The 21688-nt window shown below is 50.7% G+C and overlaps 1 protein-coding gene across 6 annotated transcripts in view; it reads left to right on the forward strand.

Annotated features, from left to right (window-relative positions):
- KIAA0513 (KIAA0513 ortholog) overlaps positions 1-21688 on the forward strand; it is a 58851-nt gene that overhangs the window by 7753 nt on the left and 29410 nt on the right. Inside the window, exon 1 of one of the 6 annotated variants that reach the window (XM_045439878.1) lies at positions 21665-21669. The exons of the other annotated variants lie outside the window; for them this stretch is intronic. The gene's annotated coding sequence lies outside the window, so the exon portion shown is untranslated. Of the gene's footprint in view, positions 1-21664; positions 21670-21688 lie in introns of those variants that run through there. 6 annotated transcript variants of the gene reach the window in all.

Raw genomic sequence — 21688 nt, forward strand, 5'->3', positions numbered from 1 at the left:
GCCCCTTAGCTTGGCCTCCAAGCCCCTGCCTCGTGCCTGGCTTGTAGCCGCGCCAATAGCCTCAGCTCCTTCCCTCCCTCCCTGGGTCTCCCCCGCTGAGCCACACTGCCTCACTCCTGCTTTAATGGGCCAGGTTCACGGCCACTGCAGAGCCATTTCCTCGGGCTGGGATGCTGATCCTCCAGATGGTAGGATGACCCTCCCCGGCCCCTCAGGCCCAAGGAGCTGCCTACCTCCATCTGGTTTCCCTGGCCCAGCGCTGCCCAATAGAAATACAGGGTGAGCCGTGTGTATTATATTGCTAGCAGCCGCACTAAACAACTAAAGAAAACAGCCTCAATTAATTTTTATAATCGATTTTGTTCAACCCACCATATTAAAAATATCCCTTCCATGCCTAATCAGTATAAAAATTATTAGGGAGACATCTTAGATTCTCATTTCACACTAAGTCTGAAATCTGGTGTGGTCAGCACAGCTCAATGAGCCACAGTTTCATGGGCTTACTAGCCACGTGTAGCGAGCGGCTACTATGTTAGACGGTGCTATGCTCTGTTATTCACAGCACGTACGATGGGCTGTAATGATATCTTTAATCTCTTTGTTCTCTGCCTAGAACACAAGCTCCCTGAGGGCTAGGCTACTGTTTGTCTAGTTCATCTGAAACAATGCCTGGCACACGGCACACGCGCAATAATATTTGTTGAATGATTGAGCAAGCCTGTGACAGGATGCGTGAGACCCTCACCTTACCGTTCAGAGCCAGTCATGTAACCAGTGCATTTGAAGCCAGTTTTTTTTTTTTTTTTATGTTTATTCATTTTTTGAAAGACAGAGAGACAGAGCACAAGCACGGGTGGGGTGGAGAGAGAGGGAGACACAGAACCCCAAGCAGGCTCCAGGCTCCGAGCTGTCAGCACAGAGCCCGACGCGGGGCTCGAACTCACAGACCACGAGATCGTGACCTGAGCTGAAGTCGGACGCTCAACCGTCTGAGCCACCCTGGCGCCCCCGGCGCCCGTTTTAAATCAGAGGAGCTTGATGCCCAAGGTTTCCTGTGACCAAAAATATTAACTGTTCGCACAGAGACTTATGTATTGTCTGTCCAAGGTCTCCTGTGATCACTTTTTATTGGATTTGTTTGGGGGAAGGGTGGGGTACCATGATAACCAAAGAGCAAAGCTTTTCACTAGGAGGGGTTTTCACCCGATTGAGATTCTTTGGCGATGTTTGGTGCTCGGAGTTGATATAGATCAGATATTTCAACTGGGGAAACATCTGGAGACATTTTTGACTGGCACACCCATGGGGTGCGTCTGGCATCCGGGAGTAGAGGCCAGAGATGCTGCAAACACCTTGTAGCACACATACAGGACAGCCCCCGCAGCGAGGAGTGACCCGCCCGAGCGCCGATGGCCCTGCCGTCGAGAAGGCCTGCAGTAGGTCGGCATGTCTGCGTCGCCTCTGATGACGTCAGGAAGGGTATGAGCCTCTGCAGACGCGACAGATTCTGTGCAGACCCCATCTTTTTGTTCCCTTCTCTCTCTCAGGTTCAACCTGCCCCTGCTTATTGGTTCTTTTCCTACAAGTGTAGACGCAACAAAATTGCCCTCGGCGAGAGCACTTGAGAGGAAAGAAAATCAGCTTCCCTTTGAAATCGGGAGCTAGCATTCTGCAGAGCAGACATCTGGAAAAGCCTGTGTCTCGAGAACCGTGGATCAATACGCTCGAAGCGCCCCCTGAAAGCTATTTGGATACGTTCCGAGCAAAGCCGAGGCAGAAACTGATTTCTTTTCAGTTACATGCGCGTAAACATGTGCCAGCTACGCTTTGAAAAAATACTCATTTAGACTCCAAAGCAGGATTGGAGCACAGAATTATATGCATTTTAATTCTCGTGACACATTAAGTCCCCTCCCCCCAAATAAGAGAATTCAGCTCCCTTATTATTGGGGGTAGAAAAGTGATGAACTATATACATTTCAATTTTCAGGTTTTGGGGAATACGTTGACTCTTGAACAACAGGTTCAACGGGTTTGAACTGAACCGGTTATGTGTATGCAGATATATGTCTCTGTGTATATATATATATATATTTTTTAAACAAATACAGTACAGTACCATAACTGTATTTTTTCTTCTTTATGATTTTTTAAATAGTGTTTTCTTTTATCTAGCTAACTTTATTGTAAGAACAGTATATATGATCCACTGGGGCGTCTGGGTAGCTCAGTCGGCTAAGCGTCCGACTTCAACTCAGGGCACGATCCCGCGGTCTGTGAGTTCGAGCCCCATGTCGGGCTCTGTGCCGACAGCTCGGAGCCTGGAGCCTGCTTCAGAATCTGTGTCTCCCTCTCTCTCTGCTCCTCCCATGCTCGTGCTCTGTCTCTGTCTCTCAGTAATAAATAAACGTTAAAAAAGTTAAAAAAAAAGGAGTATATATGATCCACATAACATATAAAACACATGTTAGTAGACTGTTTACGCCATCGGTAAGGCTTCTGGTCAACAGTAGGTTATGAGTCGTTAAGTTTTGGGGGAGTCAGAAGTTATACACAGATTTGCAACCGCGTGAGGGGTCGGCACTTGCCCCCACCTCCCCCGCCATGTGGTTTAAGAGTCAACTACCCCTACCTGCAAATACAAGCCGAAGTTGTACCAGAGTTGGCGATGTTTGTTACCCTACCCGCGTCTCCAGCGAGATCTGAATTCGTCTAATTAGCTGTGTGTGTGAGGGGCATCGCCTGCTGCTTGGTGCTGTGTTCTCTGCTGGGGGTACGTTCCCTTGTCTGACCAGCAGGCTTCTATTAGATCTTTACGTGTTTTGCCTGAGCTTCCCTCCCTGTCCCTTTCTTGTCTGTCTGCCATCCCCCCACCAGCTCCCGGAAATCTAAAGTTTCATCCGACCCTCTCACATCGTGGAATTAAAAAAAAATTTTTTTTAATGTGTATTTATTTTTGAGAGAGACAGAGACAGAATGCGAGTGGGTTGGGGCAGAGAGAGAGGGAGACCCAGAATCCGAAGCAGGCTCTAGGCTCCGAGCTGTCAGCACGGAACCCGACACGGGGCTCGAACCCATGAACCGCGAGATCACGACCTGAGCCAAAGTCGGCCGCTCAACCGACTGAGCCACCCAGGCGCCCCTCACATCATGGAATTTTATTTGAGCAAAACAAGGTCTAGAATTATTTAGGGCATAACTCTTTTGTTCCCGCTGCTTTCTTTAATTTTTTTTTTTTAACGTTTATTTATTTTGGGGACAGAGAGAGACAGAGCATGAACGGGGGAGGGGCAGAGAGAGAGGGAGACACAGAATCGGAAACAGGCTCCAGGCTCTGAGCCATCAGCCCAGAGCCCGACGCGGGGCTCGAACTCACAGACCGCGAGATCGTGACCTGAGCTGAAGTCGGACGCCCAACCGACTGAGCCACCCAGGCGCCCCTGTTCCTGCTGCTTTCTAAGCGTCTCCTTTAGTATTGGGATTTTTCAGTCATTCGCTTTCTTTCCTGTAGGCACGGAAAACCTAGCGTTTGTGGGTGAACAGTGCTGAACCTTCCTTGTTTGCTGATCTCTCCTGAGATAGGAATTAGGCAACCCCTTTAAATGCTGTGGGATAAATATCTAAATCCGACGTCGCCTGCCTCATCTTCTCCCGTAGAGATGGGGAAGAGAGGGTTGGTCCACACCAGTGTCCTGCGGATGTCTGGAGGGTCCTCATCTGTACCCCACATTGGCCCACTTCCCTGTTTGCATTACAGCAAGGCTGTGGAGCCTGGCTCTGCTTGGGTTTATCTAGCCTCTTTCATTTTGGCTCTGTGGCTTTAGACAGCAGTTTCACCTTCCTAAGCCTTGAAGTTTCTAAAATCAAAAAAACAGGAATACTAGCAGACCTAGCCCACGTGTTACGGGAGCGTTAGGTCAGGTTATCGCAGAGAGCGTTACCTCAGCGCCCAGTGGGTAGCGAACACACGATGAACGTTAGTTGTAATTGTCATTTAAGTATCAAAAAGCATTACATAATGGTAATACTTAGCATTATGGCAAAGAACAGCCCAAACCAGCTTGGCTTTCTCACGCCATCGCATTAACTAAAGCAGCAGCAGGAAGCGTGGCTTTGACCTTCTAGGGAGCACGGGACACGGAACCACAGCGGCACTCAGGTGTGGCAGGACACCCACGTGTGCACGGGAGAGGGAAGAGTGGTAACTTTTGAGGTGTCTGAAATGCCATCCTTTTTTTCTTTTTTTAATAAAAAACGTTAGAGTGTGCACGAGCTGGGAAGAGGGGCAGAGGGAGAGCGAGAGCGAGAGAGAGAGAGAGAGAGAGAGAGAGAGAGAGAATCTCAAGCAGGCTCCACACTCAGCACAGAGCCTGATGCAGGGCTTGATCCCACGACCCCGGGATCATGACCTGAGCTGAAATCAAGAGTCAGATGCTCAACAGACTGAACCCCCCGGGCGCCCCTGAAAATAGCATCCTTTTATTCAAACACGAACTTTGTAAGAGGAAGAAATTTTCGAAAAATGTGATTCGGTATAGCTTCTCTAATGGGTGGTATAAAAAACCTTTAAACTGTTTGAAAGCAAGACCTCTCGTTTCACATCTCAGACTTTGCAGAATCAACGACGCTCTGTCATTAGATCCAGCATGGAATGTCCTCGTGTATGTGTCTCCCTGTCCCTCTCTCCCCCTCTGTTTGTCCTTCTGTCTCTCTGTCTCTCTCTGATCATTGGAACAACCCAGCAGGGACGGTCTGGCCAGGGGCACTCGCTGAAATGACACCTTCCTCCGTGTCATGTTTTCGGGGATTCTGAGTCCAGAAAAAGCATACTTGATCTCTCAGGTTGACCCTGAGAGTCTGGAATGAATGGGATTTTAGGAAGATATTCTTATTTGCTCAGTAAAGGAACAGCAGTTAGGAAGTGGGGCAGATCACTCCGGGAAAGAAAACAAACAAAGCAGGCCGTGGAGGCGGTGGCGGTCCGGAAACGGTCCTGGCTCATCCACAGTCCCGGCAGGGGAATCGGGACCGCCATCCCTGGCTTCTCCTGAGCCGTGCTGTGTGACTGTCCCTGGCCCAGGCCCTGAGGTGGAGGGACCGGCTGATGACTGGCAGACGTTTGGGTCAGGCTGTGGCCGAGCAAGGAGAGTGTGACCCCTGACCCCACAGCCACATTGCCTCCGAGGACTGATTGCCCCTTCGTGGCTCGCAGGCCACGCTCTCTTCTGTCTGCTTGGTTAGTTCCCCCAAGAGCTGGTGGACGTCCGTCCAGTTGCCTGAAAGTGGACCGTTGTGTCTTTAGGAAGGTATGCAAGTTTTTCATCTCTGTTTCCCTAAAACCCCAGCGGGGCAGTAGGAAGAAGGCCCTGGTTACAGAAGGCTTGTCTTTTTTCCTCCTGCTCGCTTGGCGGGTTCTCTGCGGCTCAGTGCCTTTGTCTGGTCGTACTGAAGGGGCTGGATGCTGACGTGGGTTTGAGGGAAGGCGGCGACCCCGTGCCACGGTGCACACCAGGACTGCGGGCCCCCAGGAAGGCGGGGTGGTTGTCTCCCGTATCACCCGGGGCAAGTCACAGGCTTTCAGGGCAGTGACTCAGAAACCAGGCCTCTCCCTCGTCGCCCCGAACGGGGCGGCTTTGACTGCGGTGACTTTGTTGCGATGCCGAAGGGTGAGACCTCAACTTTACCCGCCGCTCTGGAAGCAGTCTGTCTCCTACCACTGCTACAAGGTCACGAAGAAAGGAATTCTCCGTCTCTACTCACGTAGATGGTCTCTAACAGGTGCACTTCTGGATGGGTCTGGCGTGACAGTGCGAGGAGAGGAGGACAGAACTGCCCCGCGGCTGGTCCGGAGCTGGGCAGGGGTGTTGATGAGCACGGTTCTTTGGGGAGAGAAAGAGCCCTTATGTGTGATGCTTGAGCAGAGGCCCGTGACCTTGTTTTAAGACCGCAGCGGAGGGAGTTCCCGACCTTGGGTTCCACCTCAAGGATTCTGTGATCCTCAGTCATTGTCCCCTCAGACGAGGTGACCGGGTTCTGCCCTGTGTGTGTGGGCCCGTGCTCCAGCCTCTTTATGCTGCATGGACAATCGTCACCTTCTCAGACCAGCAGTCAGCTCACGGTTCTATGGAGCCTCTGCATGACTGACCTTGATCCTTCCGTCTGGCTTGGGCTCTTTGTACTCATGTCGGGCGCACGGCTGCACCCTGACAGGTGAGGCACGTCCTCCAGGGGTCCCCACTTAGGGAAGGGTCCAGAAGGAAGTGTTGGCAGGTGCCGGGCAGCCCTCGGGAAGCGAGCCGGACCCCTGCGCTCGGTACTGCTGTGTTCTAGCTTCTCCGACGCAGGGAGTCGCTTTTAACTTCACTTTGGTCTCAGGCTGTTTGCGCTTTATGTAGAGAATCTGGCAGGAGTCATGTCTGTGGGTTTCCTCGTTAAATCTTTCTTGCCCTGTGTCTCTTTCCACCGTGCAGTCACGCCTGCTACATGTGGCTACTCTCCTAATAGTGTCTTTCTTGCCTGTTTAGTTTTAAAACAAAGCTGACTTCACATGGAGGGCTTCCTCCATGGAGATGAAGCGTGAAAAAAATCAGAGAAAAAGCAGGGACTCTGGCATTGTAGATCCCCCCGCTTCTCTGGCTCCTTTCCCACGTATCTGATGCTCAACCCTGTCTCCCAAGAATTGGAGAGTTTACCCACTGGAGGCCCTTCTCCCCTGCCTTAATCATCTCTAGCCGCTCTCTGTGTATGGGATCCTCAGTTGTTTTTTGCTTTCCTCACAACGCAAGAGAGACCATTCCTTCCCCAAGGGAGAGAGTATTGGCGCAAAAACTGCAGAGGACAGACAGCCTACCTGCAGACGGGTGCCATCTTTTAGGGTTGGCTGTTAGTGGAGATTGAGGTGGCTGACTCAGTTGCCCCAGGGAGCCGGGGTCAGAACCTGCATGTCAGGAAGGGTGTGTCGTCCTTAACAGATGCCTGGGAGAAGTGTGGGCAGAGAAACCGAGGATTCTGGGACCCACAGCAGGCTGGGCGATGGGCGAGCGCCAGCCAAGCAGCTGAAGGCTTGGGTCTCTCGGGCCCAACTTTTTTTTTTATAAGAAAACGGAACTAACATTTACTTAGCCCCTACTATGTTCTGGGAACTCAGCTGGCTGTTTCCACCTCTTTTATTTTTCCTTTTCATTAACACATGGTAAAATTCACCTTTTTTTTTGGAGTACATTTCTGTAAGTTGTAAAATGTGTAGATTTGTGTAACCGCTACCGCGTTCAATTAGGTAACAAAACGTTTTCTCCGTCCTCCCCCCCCCCCCCCCCCCCCCCGCCCAAACCTCCCTGGGTTCTCCCAAGGGGCACACCCACTCCATCCCTAACTCTTGGCAACCAACGAAGCCCCTGTTTGGGAGCACGTCTTATAACTGGAATCATACCATAGGTGAACTTCGGACAATGGCTTCTTTCCCTCCGCGAAATGCACCTGGGGTTCACCCAAGGCGTCACGTGCAGTGGGATTTTATCGCCAAGAGGTCGATCCTTGTAGAAGCAACCATACTTCGTTTATCCGCCCACCTGCTGATGGACGCTGGGTTGTGGCAGTCTTTGACGATTACCAACAGAGTTGCCAGAAACATTTGCATACAGATTTTTGTGTCACCTAAGCTCTCACTGAATACACCCTAGGAGTGGCGTTGATGGGTCGTGTGGCACATAGATGTTTAACTTTATAAGAAGCGACCTGAATCTCCTACGCAGAACTCCGAATAATGTGTGTGGGTCCTCTGCCCTGAAGGCGGTAGAATGTAACTACCCACTCCTTAAGTAGGGGCTGCCCAAGCCAGGTGATCAAGGTCCGCAGCCCAAAGTCCTTTCGATGGCGTGTGCCTTTGATATGACCTGATGACAGTGGCCCTTTACCTCTTGTCCTCTCCCCAAAACCCGTAACCCCAGTGTAGCCACGAGAAAAATGGCAGACACATCCCAATTGAGGAACATTCTAGGAAATACCCGACACACACTCCTCAGAACCGTCCAGGTCTTCAAAGCCAAGGGAGGTGTGGGAACCTGTCAGAGCCGAGAGGAGTCTCGGGAGACGGGGTGACTCACACAGGATCCTGGAACCGAAAAAGGACGTTGGGGAAGAGCCGAGGAGATAGGAATAACACAGGACATTGGTTAATCAGAATGGATCAGTACGGGCTCATGAACAGTGACAAATGCACCTCATTGAACTACGGTGCTAGCGGTCGGGGAAACTTGATGTGGGCTGTGTGGGAATTCGGCACTATCTTTGTGACTTTTCCGTAAATCTAAAACCATTCAACCCTCTAAAAGTTTATTAAGAAAACACACAGCAGCCGCCAAACCCGTTTGGCATCCCCGCCGGCAACACGTGGAGTTCCAGTTACTCGGTGTCGTCAACACTTGGGGCTCTCAGGATCGTCTGTTTTAGCCATTTTAACGGATGTTAGCTTGTCACGGTTGCACCCCGCCTTTCCCTGTCGGCTGAAACGTGCCGACTCCCCCTCCGTGTGGTCTTCGCGCCGTGGCTGGCCCCCTGCCCCGTGCCACTGAGTCGGCCGCTGCTTCTCACTGGGATGTTTGGAGGTTCTGTCCACATCCCGGCCACAAGTCCGTCGTTGGCCGTGCAACCCGCAGGTATTTTCTCCCGGTCTGTAACTCGCCTTTTCGTTGTTTGAACAGCAATTTTCACACAGCAAGGTCTTTTCATCGTCATGAAGTCAAGTTTGCCAACTGTCCCTTTGACGGATGGTGCTGTCGATGTTACAGCTAAGAACGGCTAAGAACTCTTCACCCCATCATATATCTTTCTCCTTCTCTCCGTCATCTATCTGTTGTCTATCTCTGTCTATGTCTCTGTATTTATCTATTTATGTGTCTATCATCTATCTGTCTCTGTCTGCCCATGGGTGCCCAGTTGTTTGAACTCCACTTGCTGAATTGACTATCGCTGTACCATTGAGTTGCTTTTGTCAAAAGCACATCAGCTGTACTCGAATGGGGCCGTTTCTAGACACTGTCCCGTTTCATTGATCTGTGTGTTTATCACCCACTGACATCACACTGTCTTGATTACCACACCTATCATAGTAAGTCTTAAATCAGAGAGTATGATTCTTCCAACTTGACTCTTGACTCTTTCAAAGTTGTCTTAGCTCTTCTAGTTCCTTTGTCTATCCATATCAATTTTTATATTTTTAATGTTTATTTCTGAAGGAGAGAGAGACAGAATGTGAGAGAGGCAGAGAGAGAGAGGGGGGGACAGAGAGTCCAAAGCAGGCCCCGGGCTCCCAGCTGTCAGCACAGAGCCTGACGTGGGGCTCGAGCCCACGAACCGCGAGGTCGTGACCTGAGCCGAAGTCGGACGCTCCACTGACTGAGCCACCCAGGCGCCCCTCGAGTTATTGCAAATGCTGTCCTGTTTTTAACTTCAGTTTCGGAATGTTCATTACTAATATGTGAAAATCTGACTGAATTTTATGTTGTCTTTGTATCTTGCAAACCTGCAAAAGTCACCTATCCTAGGGATTTTTAAAAAAAGATTCCTTAGAAGGTGCCTGGCGGGCTCAGTCGAAGGAGCATGAGACTCTTGATCTCGGGGTCGTGAGTTTGGGCCCCACATTGGGTGTAGAGATGATGTAAACAAATAAATGCTTTTTAAAAAAAAAGATTCCTTGGAATTTTCTGCTTAAACAGTATGTCATCTATGAATAAAAAGGATTGTTTTCTCCGTCCTGGTATTTTTTCCCAAGGCCTTTTGATACCTTTGCCTGGCCTCATTGCGCTAGATAAGGCTTCCGTGTTCTGCCATGTTTATGGGAGTGATCACGAATGGGGATGGAACCTTGTCAGGTCTGTTCTTCCGCATTGCTTGATCTGATCCTATGTTTCCTGTCCACGAAGCAGATCACGTTGTTTGATTTTTGCATTGTATTCCCAGGATAAAGTCTACTTCGTCATAATCATTCTTTTTATGTGGTAGATTTGTTAACGTTTAAGATGTTTGCCTCTGTGTTCGTGCAGGATACTGGCTTGCTTTCTTGTACTGCACTGTCTTTGATTTGGTGGAGGAATACTGGCCTCAAATGAATTGGAACACGTTAGCTCTTGACGCGTTTTCAAGAAGAGATTGTGTAGAATTGGTGTTGTTTCTTTATCCATACAAATTTTAGAATAAGCTTTAGAATAAGCTCTGAGCTGTCAGCACAGAGCCCGATGCGGGCCTCGAACTCATGAGCCACGAGATCATGACCTGAGCCAAAGTCGGATGCTTAATGGACTGAGCCTCCCAGGCGTCCTGGGGCTGCTTCTTTAAATGCCTGGTAGAATTTGCCAGTGAAACCATCTGGACCTGGAGATTTCCTTTTTTGGAAGGATCTATCAATTTCTTTCATTGTTATGGGACTATTTAGGTTGTCTGTTTCATCTTGGGTGAGTTTAGGTAGTTTGTGATTTTTAAAGAATTGGAATTAGCCATCTCATCTAGCTTCTTGGCTTTGTGTGTGCCCCTGTCATCCTTGTGAAGTCTTCAGCGCCTCCAGTGATGTCTCTCCCGTTCATTCTTGATTTTGGTCATTTGTGTCTTCTATCTTTCTTCCTTGATCTGTCTTGCTAGAGGGTTAGCAAGTTGAATGATCTTCACAAAGACATTTTTGATTCTATTGGTTTGTTGTTTCTCTTTTTTAACCCCATTGATTTCTGCTCTTTCTTATTTCCTTTCTTCTACCCGGTTTGGGTTATTTTGATCTTCCTTTTCTAGTTTTTAAGAAAGAAGCGTAAATTATTGATTTGAGACCTTTCTTATCTAGCATGAGAATTTCATTTGTAAATGTCTTTTTTTTTTTTTTTTTTAGCACTGGCTTAGCTACATTTCATAGGCTCTAATTCGTTGTTTTTCACTTTCATTTAGTTTGATACACTTTCTCGTGTACTTGGAGACTCTTTTTGACCAGTGGATTGTGTAGAGGTGTGCCGTTTCATTTCTGAATGTTTGAAGATTTTCCTGCTGTGCTTCTGTTAATTTCTAGTCTAATTCTGTTATGGTCAGAGAACATGCTTTGTGTGATTTAGTTGTTTTAGATTTGCTAAGGTTTGTTTTAGAAGCCGTGATGGGGACTATCTTGGGGAATATGCTGTGTGCACTTGGAAAGAATGTTTATTCTGTTGCTGTTTGGTGGAATGTTCTATAAATGTCAGTGAGATCCGGGTGGTTGATATTGATCCACTCCTCTGTATCCCGGCTGATTTTCTATCTACTGCTTCCATAGACGAGTCAGAGAGGAGTCCTCAAGTCTCCAGCCACAACTGTGGGTTTGTCTCTTTCTCCTTTCAGTTTTGTCCATTTTTGTTTCATGTATTTTGAAACTCTGTGGTTAAGTGCCTGCATATTTAGGATTGTTACATCTTTTGACGCCTTGACACTTTTATCATTATGTAATGTTCCCTTTTATTCCTGGCAATTCTCCTAGCTCTAGCCTAGACTTTGTTACTAATACAGCCTTTCTAGCTTTCTTTTGATTAGCGTTTGCATATTTCTTTTGTCTCCTTCTGTTGTTAATCTAATATGATTATATTTGAAGTGAATTTCTTGTAGGTAACATGTAGCTAGGTCATGTCTTTTTATCCATTCTGATCGTCTCTGTTATTTAATTGATGTGTGTGTGCACAATTTATACCTGACCTGATTATTAATAAGTTTGGATTTAGGTCTCCCATTCTATTGTTGTTCTCTCATTGTTCCATGTAGTTTTCTCTCCTCTGTGTCCCTTTTCCTGTATTCTCCAGGATTATTTGAATGTTTTAACATCCCATTTTATCTATTGAGTTTTTTAACTTTATACAGTTGACCCTTTAACAACATGGGGAGTAGGGGTACCAATCCCCTGCACAAAAACTCATATGTAACTTTTGACTCCCCCAAAACTGAACTACTAATAACCTACTGTTGACCCGAAGCCTTACTGACAACATAAACAGTTGATTAATACATATTTTATATATCTATCATATATTGTATTCTCACGACGTAGTAAGCTACAAAAAAGAAAACGCTATTAAGAAAATCACAAAGAAAAGAAAATATTACAATACTGTCCTGTGCTGATTGGAAAAAACCTGTGCAGGAGTGAACCCATGCTATTCACACTGAACTGCTCAAGGGTGAACTATAGCTGTTTGTTTGCTTGCTTTGAGTTTTTCAGTATTTTCTCTGGGGATTACAGTATGCACACCTAATTTCTCGTGTTTATTTAGAATCAATATCTGACCACTTCAGGGGGGGAGTGGAAACCTCACCACGAGGCAGGGGTCTTTATTCTCTCCCTTCATGTTGTAGTTGTCCTACATGTTACGTCCATTTACACTGAAAACCTCATCAGCCAATCTTACGATTTTTGCTTTCAACTGTCCAACGTATTTCAAAGAACTCAAGAGGAGGAGAATCATCTCCTGTATTTACTCAGATTTCCTCCCTTTTTTTTTTTTTTTTTTTCACTTGCTCCACTCCTGATGGCCCACATCCTTCTGGTGTTAGGTCCCTTCTGTCTAAAGAAGTTTCTTTATAACTTCCTGAAGAGCAGATCTGCTGGCAGCAAACCCTTTCGAGACTGTTTGCACTTCGCCTTTATTCCAGAAGCTTTTTTTTTTTTTTTTTTTTTGCTGGATATAGAATTCTACCCTGGCAGCTCTTTTCATTCAGCGCTTAAAAACCGATGCTTCCCTCCCTCCTGGCTGCCCCAGTTTCTGTTGAGAAATCTACACTCACCAAATCCTTATTCCCCGTTGAGTAACGTGTTGCTTTTCTCTGGCCGCTTTCACAATGTGTCCTTTGTCATTCATCTTCAGGATGTATATCGTGATGCACGTGGCTGTGGATTTCTTCTGTGTTAACATTGCTGCTGAAGTCTGATGGCTTGTGTCCTTTGCCAAATTTGGGGAGTTTCAGTCGTTCCCTCCAATGATTTTTTGTACTGCCTTCTTTCACCTCTCCTCCTGGGACTCTGATGACACAAACGCTAGATCTTTTAGTATTGTCCCACAAGTCCCCAAGGCTTTGTTCATGTTATTAAAAAAAATCATTTTTTCTCATCGTTGTTCACATTAGGTCATTTTCACCGATCGGTTCTCGTGGTCACTGATTTTTACCTTTGTCCTATTAATTCTGCTGTTGAGCATAGCCAGTGGTTTTTAATTTTTCAGTGACTGTATTTTGTTTAGTTCTGAAATTTCCATTCGATTCTTTATATCCTCTGTTCCTTTGCTGAGACTTTTTATCATTCCCCTCATTCCCCAAACTCCTCACTTTTGGAGTTTTTTTCTTTTTCTTTTCATAACAGCTGCTTTGAAGTCTTAGCTAATTCCAGTAAGTGTGTCACCTTGACCTTGGCATCATCTGTTGATTCCCTTTTCCCATGTGAGTTGAGGATTTTCCTCATTCTTGGATTCATCCTGACTGTTCAGATACTACATTATGAAACTCTGGCCCAGGTGCTCAGATTCTGAGTCCCTACCGGCCTTTGTGGGCCTCAGTATCAGTTGTGTTTTCAAAGCCTTCATGGTGCCGTTCAGATTTGCCCCCCATGTGCCACCCGTGGCCAGCGGTCTCTGGCAGCGGTCTCTCCGGAACCTCAGCGCCCAGAGTCTACGATGTGCTGTTGCGGATTCTGTCTCGATGTGTGCAGCTCTTGGGGTGAGCCCAGGAGCACATCCTCAGCTTTATGGGCTGGTTCCCTTGAACTCCTCCCTCTTCCTGATGTTCCCAGGACTTTCCAGTTCCAGGACCCTCCTCCCCTTGGTCCTTGCGCCAGAAAGCAGGGGTGTTACTTCTCCTGGTCTGTTGTACTCTCCCCGCAACTTAGCTCGTGTCTGCGACTAAGTGAGAGGAGGGTCGAGAGAGAAGAATCCGGTGGGTTTTCGCCCACTTGAGAGCGCGGCACCTGCGACGGACAGGAAGGCTCCTGCCTCCAGCGTTTTGGGCATCTGTGGACCCCTCAGCTGCTGTTGTCACCGCTCCTGCCGAGTCGCTGGGGGGCCGGGTGCAAAGAGCCAAGAAGACAGAGGCATGATACAAGGAACACCCTGGGATTTGGCTCACTGTGTCTGAGAACCAGGGGCCCCTTCCCTGCTCCTCAAGCGGGACCGCATGGCTTCCCCTGGGGCTCTGCCGTCTACACGGACGCACGCTACTGGGCGTCAGGTTATGGCGCGTCCAGGCAGGGGTCCTGGCATGGGGAGCCGGCAGACTCCCCCCTGCTTTGCTGGCACTTCCCTCATCTACCTGCCACTGAGACCTCGCAGAGACCTCGGAGAGCCGCTCCGCTCATGCTGCCCGGCCGGGTGTCAGAGGCACATTCGGTGGGTGAGACGGCATGGTGTGCTCACTTCGTCTCGCGCCCACTGGGAAGCCAGAAGACGTGTGTTCTAGAAGCATTCGACAATGAAATCTGGATCCAACCGAGGAGTGAGGAAATCGGGGTGTATCCGGTGCAGGAAAATTGTGGTTTGTGTGGAGAAAGAGGGAAAGAAAGGTTGAAGGAGTGGGTAGATGTTAACAGAACCAGCCGACCTGCAGGGTCCCGTGAGGGAGGCAGGGGGCCCCCTCCCTCGAGATTTCCTCCTTCCATCCCGCGGTGTCTGGGAGGTGTCTGCCCTTACGGAGTGACAAGGCGGTTCCTCGGCCCCCGCTCAGCCTGCCGGATTGCAGGGAACGGTTTCGTTTGGCCAGAAGCAAATGAGCTTTCATGTCCACGCGGGGCTGTTGGGAAAAGTACACACGGAGAGAGATTTCTGCCTGAGGACAGAGTCTGTACTCCGGGGTATCGGGTGTCTGTGCCCAGGCTGTCACCAGCGCGTGTGGCCTCGTGCGGTGCCATCGGATTCGGTCTCGATAGGGAAGCCAATCCCATAGAGTAAACCTGTGACTCCTTTTCTCTCGCTCGCTCGCTCAAATAAAGCGCAGCCTCTACTGCGAGAATAACTCTTGTTTTGCCGAGACGTGGATGCCCGTGACGGTCTCACCGAATTTCCGTCTGTAGACGTTGACCCAGATGAAAACAGACCAGGTGTGAAGTGTAGAGCAGAGCTTCTGATGTGGCTTCTTTCCCGGGTCTGTGATGCCGACGTGCCCTCAGGGTTTCCTCTCCCTGTGGGTTCGTGTACCGAACATTCTGCAGATGCCTGACGCGAATACCATTTGTGCCTCAGACTCGTGTTTTGGTTTTGGGTCTCTGTTTTTCTTTTTGCCTTGTTAGCTCGTCGGACGTCACCAGCAACAGCGTAGGGCAGATGGGGTAGCCGGGGCATCGTCCTGCGTTATTTTTGCAGAGTTGTAGTCCCAGAGAGAATAATTTACGTCTCGGTTTTCCATTTTGCGTGTCATTTTCATTTACCGTAAGCGTTTTCCCGACGCCACGCTGCCATTGTCGCTGCCCGCGACATTTCAGTGAGGCAGCAGAACTGGCCCAGTTTCCTTCTCACTGAGCATTTAGGTTGCGGTCGCATTGTCGCTCCCTTTGCTGCGTTAACTCCTGCTGCGCGTAGGTTCCTTGGCCATGTTTTGGGTTCTTTCCTTAGGACAAACTAAATAGACACTTAAAGTATTGTTCAACACGTTTCAACATTACAGAGGATTTCAAAAGACCACGAATGACCTCTAGAACACACGGCCGCATAACACATTGACCAATTCCAGATTTCTCCATGTTGAAGAGCGGGCTCGGGATGTGTCAAGAGATTTAGCCAGAGGGAGGCAGGTGTTTGTATAGGGAAATGAAGAAAGTATTAACACAGGCATTGTGTGTGTGTGTGTGTGTGTGTGTGTGAGTGAGAGAGGGGTGGGAGGGGGAGGGGGAGGAAACTTGTGCCAGGTTGCTTGTGACCAACGGCGGTGTCCCCTCTGCATGCGGCCGTTGGAGAGCTGCGTGGGCAGCCCTGACCAGCTCCACATTGCAGAGCGCCGTGACCGCCAGCCAGGTGAACCGCGTCCAGGAGGGTTTGCCTGGAGCCCTTTCTCCCGGAGACACAGATGTCCAGCGTGCGTGTTTCTTCGTTGGGCCAACGGGAGCAAAGCCCCAAGCCCGAGGACAGCGGGCGTTTGTTCAGTTCATCCCTCCCTTCCCCCGGCTTCTTCGGAGAGGGGCCAAGTCCCAGATCTCTTAGGGAGCCCGTCCCGATCCAGCGATTAAGTGTGGCTCTCTCCGTGCCGGGGGTCGGAGCAGCACGAATTTATGTTGCCAGCTTATCCCTCCAGATGATCCAAAACGATGGAAGGCCGTGTCCGGCTGTATCCAGATTGAATCCAGCTGTCCCCAAATTGTCAGCCGTGTCCTTTTAGTAAACAAGCACAGCTGCTCACCAAGGGAGGGGTGTGCTTTGCAGTAAATTCTGACATTTGGTTATATTGGAACCAACTCAGTGAATCAGTAGCGAAACTTCACGGGAGACACCTGTCACCGAACTCCTCCTTGTCGCCTTAAATGAGAGTGTTCACCGGTTCACAGAGGAGGTGCCTGGGACCAGCGAGACGGTAGCAACGTGCAAAATGTCCGTCCGGATGCTCGCGGGAGGTGACTTTTGTGTCGGGACTCAGGGCCACTCGCGAGGAACTGCGAGATCTAGCATCCTGGACTGTGGAGGGGCCTTTGGTGGGCACTCCGAGCGCTCCCTCGCTGCCTCCCTGATTCCCCCCCGGGGGGGCTAATGGAACTCCTGGATACTTGGTTGTTTGGGGCAGTGTGGTGAAATGGAATCGGTTCTGGAGCCTTCTGTAAGCTCCACGAGGCCGGACATTTGTCTCTCCCATGGCTCTTCCCCACACATAACGCAGCGCCTGGCCCGTCACAGTGGATCGAATTCGACACGGCCGAGTCACGGTTTCGTGGGGAGGTCTTGGTGGAGAACTGAAGCCGTCTCACCCTCTCACCGCACTGGGGAACCAGCAGATGGTCCCTCTTGTCTTTTTCCTGTTCACTGTGGGCACTTTAGAGGTTTCTTTCTTCCCGGAGGTCACAAAATATGGGTCATCTTTGGATGTAACCTTTATGACAGCTGCAGTGGGGTAAGGCCCGCCCGAAGCGTCATAAAACGTTATCTCGGAATGGCACCGGCACGAATCCTGGAGGTCCAAGGGCCTCTCCTGTTGATAACCTGCTGACGAGCGGACGTCTGCCCTCTGCTTCCGGCCGCCCTGGGAAGGAGGCTGGGGGCACCATTGGGCCGGGGAGACTGCTGCTTTGGTGGACCTCCCCCATTAGACTCTCTTCTTCCCTCCAGAGCCACGTACACATAATCTGGTCCCTCGGGCAGGTGCCCGCTCCTCACAAATTTGAAGACCCCTGTCCTGTCCCCCACACGTGACTTACTCCCCGGGTACGTTTCCTCCACTTTCCCACTGTTGCTCACGTGACACGATTGTCAGGTGGGCTCTCGTTTTCGTCTTTATTTTTTTGGACACTGTCCAGATCTTCAGCTGTTCTCTTTCCTTCCGTTTTTTTTTTTTTTTTTTTTTTTTAAAGACTTCACAAGCATTTGCATTTATTGAATTAAAAATGCCTTTGCCAGTTTATTTTTTCCCCACACAAGGAATCCTCATGGGTTGCTTTGGACTCAGTGATTGAAGAGAACAACGCGCGTGGGCTCTTGGACGTGTTTACTCGCTGTTGCTGCCCTAAGAGGGGCTGATTATTCCTTTCGCGGTGTAGGATTGGACGCGATGTTCTGAGAGCATCCTGACCAGTGGAAGCAGGGTGTGGTGAAACCGCCACTCCTGCTTTGGGTCCGCCACTGTCTTCAACACGGTTTTTTTATCGTTGTTAGCGTCAGACACGTAGACTTGCGGCATGCAGTGCCTCTTGGGATTGGGCAAGTTTCTGTCAAAATGTCAGGCTCCCCTGTGATTATTACTCACCAGTAATTCGTGAGTTATTCAAGGGCAGAAAGCGAACCGATTTATTATCGAGAGGCATCTCTTAAGACTCAGTCCACCACTGAGGTCTGCCGAGAGCTTTTTGGGTCCCGATTGTGTCGTCCCCTGTGGTAGCTGGCTTTGGGTTCTGCCCATTCTCCGTCACCACGTTATTTACCTTCGAGCTTGAGTAATTGGCGAAGACGTAGGTTAGAGCCCGGACTGGAGTGGTGGACCATCTTCCAGGTGCAACGCCTGGGTGGTGCGCCCAGCCACCCTGTGTCGTTGAGTTTAAGACCTCATCGGTTTTAAGAGTCACCGTTATTTTATGCACAATGAGGAAAGAGGTCACATGTTGCCATTTATACTGTCACACAATGCTTTTTATCACTTAGACTTTCTATTCTGTCCTTATCGAAAGAATGCCCTTAAAATTACTTCGACGTAGATTATCGTCACGTATCACTCTCGTCCATTACAAGGAGGGAGACGGAAGCAGAGTCTGTTGGCTCAAGGACTTCCGAAACTCCTTTACGTGCAGAGACCCGTTCTTCTGAAGTCCATGGGTTTCTGTAAAATATCATCCTCTCTGCCATCAACATGCTCTTTATGGAGCACCCCGTCCGTGTCCCTTTGGGGAGGACGGGAGCACCGAGGGAGGGGCAGGAGGAGGACCGACGCTGCTCCACTCCCTGAGGGGGGTGTGGTTACACGGGGCTGTTCACTTTGGGGGAATTCAGTGAGGGACACAATTATGATTTATGCACTCTTCTAGTTTATTTTTTAGTTACTTTGAAAATTAAAGCGGGTCCACTCTTGTCTCCAGACAATGACAGTGGATCATGGTAAGCCTGCCTGAGGGCATTGATGAGACATCCAATTTCAGAGATCTTAAAATGCAAAAAAAATGCCTGTCGGGGCAAAGAAATACAGCCTTTGTACATCTGCCTAATCACCCAGTGTCCACGACACGTCTGTCCATTTCGCCCTCAAAGCTGTGATGAATTTGTCAAGTACCTCACTGAAGGTCAACCCCGATGCACACTTAGCACAGTGACCCCCGGATCTACGAGTAGGAAAGGAACACAAACAGCGCCCGTGATGAGGCTGGCTTGGACGGTGACGTCACCGCCTCCCCCTCGAGGTGCTCCCGCAGCGACGCCGTTAGTAACCGCTCGCTGTTCCCTGGCACGGCCATCTCACTTAATGCATTCACAGCGTGTTCCGCCTTCCCCTCCAGAAGTGGGGTTGACATTTGTCCTTGTCTTACCTCCCCCGCCTGTCATCATCGCTTCTTGGGAGACAAGAGATGGCGGAGGCTTCCCCTGGAGAGGCTGGGAGCTGTAATCCGTCGCTCGGCAGCCACACGCTCAGTGTCGGTTCCCTGGACCGGCGTGGGCTCTCAGCCCCATCAGAACCCCTAAGCGTGTGCGTTGTGCGGGGCCTTGGGCTGAGCCCACGCTCTTTTCCCACACCCGCCGATGCCCCTTTCCTACACGCACCCCCCGTAGCCAGCGCTCAGCTTTGTCCTCCTCTGCCCTCGGAGCGGTCCTGTGTGTCACATGTGCTCCTGCCTCATGATCCCTGAGTCCACTGTTAGCCTGGGCTCTCTAGGGAGCTACAGCCATCCAGTGTCACCTGTAGCATGCCAGGTACATCCTAGCTCAGGGGAGCTGGGGGCTTCGTTGGGATGGACGGCTGGAGGGTGTGTGGTTGGGATCCCAGATCTGGAATGTGGATCCCGAATGGCCACAGGCGCCCCTGCCCCTCCCCAGACCTCCACCCTGCACTCTTCTGGTCAGGGACATATTACAAAAGCCCACCTCCAAGGAGGCCGCTTCTGGACACGTGGCCCCTCGGTTTGAGCGCCTTGGAAACCTCCGGTTTCAGATTTGGACCAGGCGGTGTTAAGTGTCCCCCGGGGTCACGCTGCAGTGGCAGCTGGCTGCGTTCCACAGTCCACCCCACGGGAAACGTCAGGACCCTGCTGACAGGATCGCTCTCCCGGGGTGCTTGTCCTCCCTTCTCTACGTAGCAGAAACTGACCCGGCCTCCCGAGACTGTCCTTGCCTTTGGGCGTCCTCCGGCGCCCGTGCCCGATGTGGTGCTCGTGCCCCCTGCCCGTCCACACAGTCGGTTAGATCCTTGTCCTCTTTTCCCTAATAGGTGTGCACTTCGTAAAGACTGGGTCTGCGAACTCCTCTGGGCACCTAACACGGAAAACAGGTTTGTTCGTTTCAGGTGGCTGGTGGAATGCGTTTTTCTTCGCCTCCTGGGTTATGTTGGAAGCCCACTGAGGTCAGGAAGGGGGTGGGTGCCTCCCCCACCGTGCAGCCTAGCAGAAAGGCTCGGGGGCAGGGCTTGTAAACTTTATGTTTAATTTTTATTTTTTTTAAGTTTTATTTATTTGAGAGAGATAGAGCATGAGCAGGGGAGGGGCAGAGAGAGAGGGAGAGGGAATCCCGTGCTGTCGGTACAGAGCCTGATGCAGGGCTCGAATGCACGAACCGTAGGATCATGACCCGAGCTGAAACCAAGAGTCGGACGCTCAACCGACTGAGCCACCCAGGCGCCTCGTTAACTTTATTGACTGAAAAGTCAGTAGTGATCCTACCGCGTTTCCTCCTTTTAGCTGTAAAAATACGGGCAGCGAGGGGCGCCTGGGTGGCTCAGTCCATTGAGCGTCCAACTTCGGCTCTGGTCACGATCTCGCGGTTTGTGGGTTCGAGCCCCGCGTCAGGCTCTGTGCTGACAGCTCGGAACCTGGAGCCTGCTTCGGATTCTGTGTTTCCCTCTCTGTGCCCCTCCCCTGCTCATACACACACACTCTCTCTCTCTCAAGAATAAGCATTAAAAAATTAAAAAAAACAAACAAACACGGCAGCGGCGTTTTTCTGAGTCTTCCTTCAGCTGCTTCCTCCCTTCAGGGAGGCCAGGGGCGTTGGAGGAAGTGTTTGCGGGTGATCAGGGCCGGGTGGGTGGGCCAGCTGCCTGGGCACATGCAGCCTCTGCCCTGTGATCACCTTTGAACTCTGACCTGTGAGATCCCCACAACTGCCCTGGCCCCGAGGACCCTACAGTGAGGAAAGCAGACAAGGCTGCTGGCACACAGGGAGCCCCCCTGGGGGAGCGCGGTCCTGAGGTCACCAAGCCCGGGCCGTGAAGGGGCACAGCCCATCGATGAGACAGTCGCCCGGACACGCAGGGGCCAGAGCGCTCTTGCCAGGTGCCCGGCTCGGACGCACCCTCGGAGAGGGTTGCCCGTGAGCGCCCCGTCCTGGGTGGGAGCCAGGTGGGACCGCGCACGGCTGCGGAGACGTAACGGGAGCTGCCACTGTCCTCGTCGTCACGAGCGGAGCCCCTGCGGCCACCTGAGAGGCCGCTGCTGTCCGCGTCCGAGGGAGGGAGTCAGCGGGAGGACATTCCTCTCCCCACTGGGAGCGGCAGCCCCTGGCTCCTATTCTGGTTGTAAAATCGGAACGTTGGCGTCTGAGAGAATTCGGCCAGAGCGATTGGTGGTCTGGTGCTTGCCCAAAGCCCGTTGGGACATCTGGTCCTTGAGGGAAAGGGGCCCCTGTGCGCACCTTGGTTACAACGTCCCCAGGCTCGTGCTGCTTCCTCCCTGTGTCGCCAGGAACGTCCTGTCTTCGCCCTGCAGGGGCGTGTGCCCCAAGCACACAGACACCTGTGCCCGGCTGCTTCAGGGCACGCCTTCAGGCTTTTGGAGAGTCCTTTAGCGGGGGCGCCCGCGTGGCTCAGCGCGTTAAGC

The sequence above is a fragment of the Leopardus geoffroyi genome, chromosome E2 (assembly GCF_018350155.1).
Source record: "Leopardus geoffroyi isolate Oge1 chromosome E2, O.geoffroyi_Oge1_pat1.0, whole genome shotgun sequence".
Classification (NCBI taxonomy): domain Eukaryota; kingdom Metazoa; phylum Chordata; class Mammalia; order Carnivora; family Felidae; genus Leopardus; species Leopardus geoffroyi.